The sequence below is a fragment of the Elephantulus edwardii genome, unplaced genomic scaffold (assembly GCF_000299155.1).
Source record: "Elephantulus edwardii isolate Elephantulus edwardi_28Jun2011 unplaced genomic scaffold, EleEdw1.0 scaffold00044, whole genome shotgun sequence".
Lineage (NCBI taxonomy): Eukaryota > Metazoa > Chordata > Mammalia > Macroscelidea > Macroscelididae > Elephantulus > Elephantulus edwardii.
In genome coordinates this window covers 12,384,050-12,389,810 of record NW_006399794.1, presented here as the reverse complement: position 1 = coordinate 12,389,810, position 5,761 = coordinate 12,384,050, and the positions used below count along the sequence as shown (strand labels likewise).

At 43.7% G+C, this 5,761-nt stretch overlaps 1 pseudogene; it reads right to left on the bottom strand.

Moving 5' to 3' along the window:
- Positions 1–2,930: 2,930 nt before the first annotated feature.
- Positions 2,931–3,943, bottom strand: LOC102863881 (annotated as a pseudogene).
- Between the last annotated feature and the right edge of the window lie 1,818 nt (positions 3,944–5,761).

Genomic DNA, 5,761 nt, shown 5'->3' with positions numbered 1-5,761 from the left:
ACTTTTTATCTCAAGATCGGAATTGAAGAGCATGAGCATAAAAAGAACATATTTTTGCAGTGTGTTGTGGAGTTGGAACCCCTCATAGCTGACCCTCCATCAGTTAATCACATGGGAGGATTGTCCATCTTTCTTTCACAGACCAGCTGGTGGAATGGTAGATTAGAGCGTCCTTCCTTTGAGATTGCAGTGCAGTTTTTGACTACGGGGCCACCAGAGCACCCTATGAGAAGACCATAAGTTTCACGTTAAGGCTGACATCACTCAGTGCTGGCCCTGCAGGCCGTTACCTGAATGCCCATCTCCCTCATGTTCAATTTACTCAACTAACTACACAGGGATATTTTTGTGTACTCAAAAGTGTTGTTCTGTTATTCATAAGGTTCTTGAAGACCTATTATTTTAGAAGTGGTTAGCCAGTCCTGCTTCTTAGCATGTCTATGTCTGGAAGCCCTGATGAAACTGTCTACTATGGGTGACTCCGATGGCATTTGGAATATCAATGGCATAGCTTCCAGCATCAGAGTGACATGCAAGTCAACCTAGTTCAGCAAAATGGTAGCTAAGTGCTATCCATGAGAACAAACTAGGAAACAAGCATGCATACAAGTATCTCAAAACAACGCTGTATGCCATGGGAGTTAGAAAAGAAGCTTTCTGGCTTGCTACAGCATACCTGCTAGACCAGCAGAAAATTCTCAATGCTTCTAGGGCTGTACCCAGAGAGGTCAGAATTTCTGCTCATCTGAGTGGTGGTTGAGGCCTCTTCCAATATCAGGTGTATAAACACACACACACACACACACACACACACACGCCATAGAGGTGTGGTGCAGAACATGCCAAGGTGCTAAACTAAAGATTGACAGCTCAAATTATAGGCCACTCCAAGGGAATAAAATGGGCAATCTTCTCTCATAAAGATTTACAGCTCAGGAAACCAAGTGGAGAATTGCTATTAGGCTATACTGTATGGCAGTGGGTTTGGTTTTAGATATATATTTATATAAATACAGAATTAGTAGATATAAGTATAAAAAATACATAAAATAATATATAATAAATATATCCAATTTAGATAAGCATATATAATAATTGTTGTTGTTAGGTGTCATCAAGTTATGACTCATTGCAACACTGTGAACAACTATTGGCAACCTTGTTCTACCCTATACCGTCCTCACTGTCTCCCACATGAGAGGAGACCATTATTACAGTCACTGTCGATCCATCTCATTAAGTGTCATCCTCTCTGGGTGTTCCATCTCTGGGCACATCCTAGACATATCCTGGGCTAGAAAAGGTCTCACATCATGGCGTCATACTCTTCAGTCAGATAGACAGAAACTCTAACCTGATTGAACACCCTAGCAATTTTGGAAGCAGCTGTTATGAAACTAAATGGAATATTGCATTGACAAATCTGCAAAACAAGATTTCAGTGTTAAAAAAAAAGATGCCACTTTGAGGACCAAGATGATATCTTGGTTACCTCATGTATATATGCAAAAGATGGTCAATGAATAAGGAAGACTAATAATTGGTACTTTTTGATTTTTTTTTTGGGAAAAAATATTGACTATATTATAAACAGGCAAAGGAATGAACAATTTTCTTCTTGAAAGAAGTATAGGCCAAATTTTCTCAGTTAGGATCTGTCATTGCATAGATATCATACCTAATCAATGAAAAAGGAAAAAAAATTTCAACTGGATAGATTCACACTGAGACTTAAACAACGATGCTTGGGAGGCTAGCACTGAATCAGGCTGAGTTTTGTTCTTTTGTGCACAAAGCTGCTGGAACGGACTTGATAGTACCTAACAGCACCACTATTTGAAAAGGTAAGATCTTGTTTTGCTTTTGTTGTTGTTATTGTTGTGAGGTGCTTTTTACCCACAGCGACCTTTGAAAAGCAGAGTGGAAACTTGCCCTATTCTGTGCTGTCTTCAACATCTCTGACATGCTCCAGCTCATTGTTACAGTCGCTATCTCAGTCCATCTCATCGACAGCCTTCCTTTCTTCTGCTCATCTTCCACCTTTGCTGGCATAATGCCTTTTCTCAAGGCCTTGCTCGTGCTGATAACATGCTCAGAGTGTGATGATGTCTCACCATTCTTGCTCTGAGGAGCACCCTGGTTGCTCTTTTTCAAGACAGATTTTTCTTATTCCTCTGGCAGTGCCAACACCACGGTTCTAATACATAAATAATTCTCTTTTCCCCCCCATCAAATGCAGCACTTTATTCTTAAAGATGGCGGTGTTGCTGGGGCCTAATGATCGCTCACTACAGTAGAAAAGCCAAAATTTGTCATTATCTCTAGAGCTGAGAATCATGTACAAAACTTTACATCAATTAAGAGGATGTTTACAATTTACAGGTTTAAATGCAAACAGTCTTTGAATTCAAGGCAAATAACCACCCACTGTGTTTTGGCAGGAAATGGCCAAGAAAGGAAACCAGGTCCTAAAGGCTCAGACTTTTCCAGCTCTGTGAGGTGAGTCCAGCAGTGGAGACCACTGCTCCCAGCCTGCTGGCTCTGGAAGTCCTGGAGTCGCCAGCTCTGCCACGAATACCCTGCAGACCACAGGTGGGGGAGGCAGCCCCTAGCCCAGACCCTTGTCCAGACAATGCCTTCTCCATTGTGTCATCCCACACAGAAGCTGAGTGGCTGGGTCACACGAGCTAGGGGTTGAAATCAAAGACATGTAGAGGGTCTCAAACATAGATCAAGGGACAGGCAACGTGATACAAGGTCGGATCAGGAACAAGGTCTATTTCTGGTGCTGATTTTGAGATACATGCATCAAGGAAATTCTTTTCAAAGGCTTCTTTCAGTTTCAGCGGCTAGCCTGAGGCATGTGGGGTGGCCGCCCTTGGAGGAGCTCATGTGGCCAGCAGGCCCCTGCTGGCAGTCAGTTTAGAGCATTAGTGGTGGACAATGGAGGGGCCTGAATCCTGTTTGCTGATCCACATCTCCTGGTAAGTGGACAGTGATGCCAGGATGGAGCCACCGATCCACACAGAGAGCCTGTGTTCAGGGGGAGCGATGATCTTGATCTTCATGGTGCTAGGCCCCTGGCCTGTGATCTCCTTCTGCATCCTGTTGGCAAGGCCAGGGTACTTGGTGGTCCCGGCTGGTCCTTCCTGATCTCCACCTCACACTTGGTGATGGAGTTGAAGGTGGTCTCTTGGAAGGAGGGCTGGAAGAGTGCCTCTTGATACGGGAAGTGCTCCTTGCTATGATGACGACCTGTCCTTGCAGTAGCTTGTCTCCAGCAAGGACAAGGACACAGGGGTGGCCATCTGCTTGATGTCCAGGGTGACATAGCAAAGCTTCTCCTTGATGTCGTGCACCATTCTGCGCTCGGCCTTGGTGGTGAAGCTGTAGCCGCACTCAGTGAGGATCTTCTCGAGGTAGTTGGTCAGGTTGCAGCCTGCCAGGTCCAGGTGCAGGATGACCTGCAGCAGTGTGTAGCCCTCATAGATGGGCACCATCTGGGTGACCCTGTCCCCAGGGTCCATGACGATGCACGTGGTGCAGCCCAGGGATAGAGTGTCAGCACGGCCTGCATGGCCACCACATGGTGCACATTTTGAAGGTCTCAAACACGATCTGGGTCATATTCTCTTCATTGGCCTTGGGGTTCAAGGGCCCCTAGGTCAGTAACATGGGTGCTCCTCATGGGTAGAAGGTGAGGTGCCAGATCTTCTCCATGTTGTCCCAGCTGGTGACAGTGCCTTGCTCCATCAGTACTTGAGCATCAGGATGCCTCTCTTGCTCTAGGCCACGTATGAGTCCTTCTTGTTCATGGCCATTGCGTCGCCCTGATGCCAGAGTTGCCCCACGATGGAGGGGAAGACCATGTGCGTGATGTAGTTTCCAGGAAGCCAGCCTTGTGCATGCCAGAGCTGCTGTTGATGATCAGAAGAGTGATTTCTTCTCCCTGGTGACCAAGGGCAGGGTGGGAGGGTGGCAGCGATCAGGAGAATAAGGGGAGTGAGTGTGGCTGGCGGGAGAGACTGAGGTATCAACAATTCTTCATCTTTGTTTATTGTCCAACTATACTGTATGAAGAAGAATGTGACATCAGGATTAGAGGAAGATTCCGCAACAATTTGCTTTATGCAGATGACACACTTTGCAGAAAGTGAAGAAGACTTGAAACACTACAGAAAATCAAAGATAGTAGTTCAATATGAATTACATCTCAACATTAAGAAAACAAAATTCCTCACAACTGGACCAATAGACAACATGATGATAAATGGAGAAAAGTTTAAGTTTTTTATAATTTCATTTTGCTTGGATCCACAATCAACATCCATGGTAGCTGCAGTCAAGGGGAAATCTGCTGTCAAGGCCCATGTCAAAGTTCCAAGAGCAAGGATGTCAGTTCAAAGTCTAATGTGTGCCTGATTCAAGGATTGATATTGTCTGTTAACTTTCTATGCATCTGAAAATTGGACAAAGAAAACTGAAGAATAACCTATGCCTTGAATTGTGTTGTTGGTAAAGTGTATTGAATAGACCAAAGTGTATTGAATAGACCACGGCAGCTAAAAGAAAAATCTGTCCTTTTCGGAAGTGCAATCAGAATGATCTTTAGAAGCAAGGGTGGTGAAACTTGGTCTCACTTATTTTGAGTGTGTCTTAAGTAGTCCTTTTTTGTTATTAGGTGCTGTTGTTTTGAGTAAAACCCATAGCGACCCTATGAATGAAAGATCTGAATCCTATCCTATCCTATCCTGTGCCATTTTCACACACTATTTCACACAATTTTAACACACTAGAGCCCATTGTGGCAGTCACTGTGTCAATTGACCTGGTCGAGGATCTTCTCTCCTTTGCCTACATTCCACCCTTCCAAACACCATGTCCTTCTCCAAGCCCCTCCTAGCAAAATGCTCAAAGTATGTGAAGGCTTCGTCTTATTATTTTTACTTCCAAAGAGCCTGCCGGCTGCAGTCTGTCCAAGACATCTTTATTCTTTTAGCTGTTTATAGATGTTCAGTTCACTTCTCCACCATCATCAGTTTTTCTTGTATCATCCTTATTCATTTTCCAGGTCTCATATGCATAACAAGTGACTAGAAAAACCATGGTCTCAATCAGACACACCTTAGTCATTAAACGGAAATCATTACTCCTCCATAATTTGGAGAAATCACTAATTGCAGACTTTCTTAGTGCAATGCTTCTTCTTATTTCATGACTGCTATTAACAGGAGTGTTAATTGTGGATCTATGTAAGATAAAGTTGTTGATAGTTTCAATCTTGTCTCCATCATGATGTTTTCTATTGGTCCAGTGCTAAGGATCTTTGTTTTCTTGATGTTGAGGTGCAATCCATACTGAAGGCTGCATTCCTTGATCAATAAGCAACAAGTGCTTCAAATCCTCCTCACTTTCAACAAGCAAAGTTGTGTCAGCTGCATAACACAGGTTATTGATGGTCTCCATTTGATCCTAATGCCACATTTCTCTTCATAGAGTCCAGCTTTTCAAATAATTCCTCAGCATACAGGTTGAATAGTTATGGAGAGCGAATTCAACTCTGACACGCTCCCTTCTTAATTTAAAACTATACAGTGTTCCCCTGCTCTGCTTGCATGACAGCCTCCTGGTCTGGGTATAGGTTTCACATGAGTAAAATTAAGTGCTCTGAGAGTCCTTAGATAGATGCATTATGCTGAGAAATGTAGAGGGTTGGCAAGAGAGGAAGACCATTAATGAGATGCGGTGACACGTGACATGA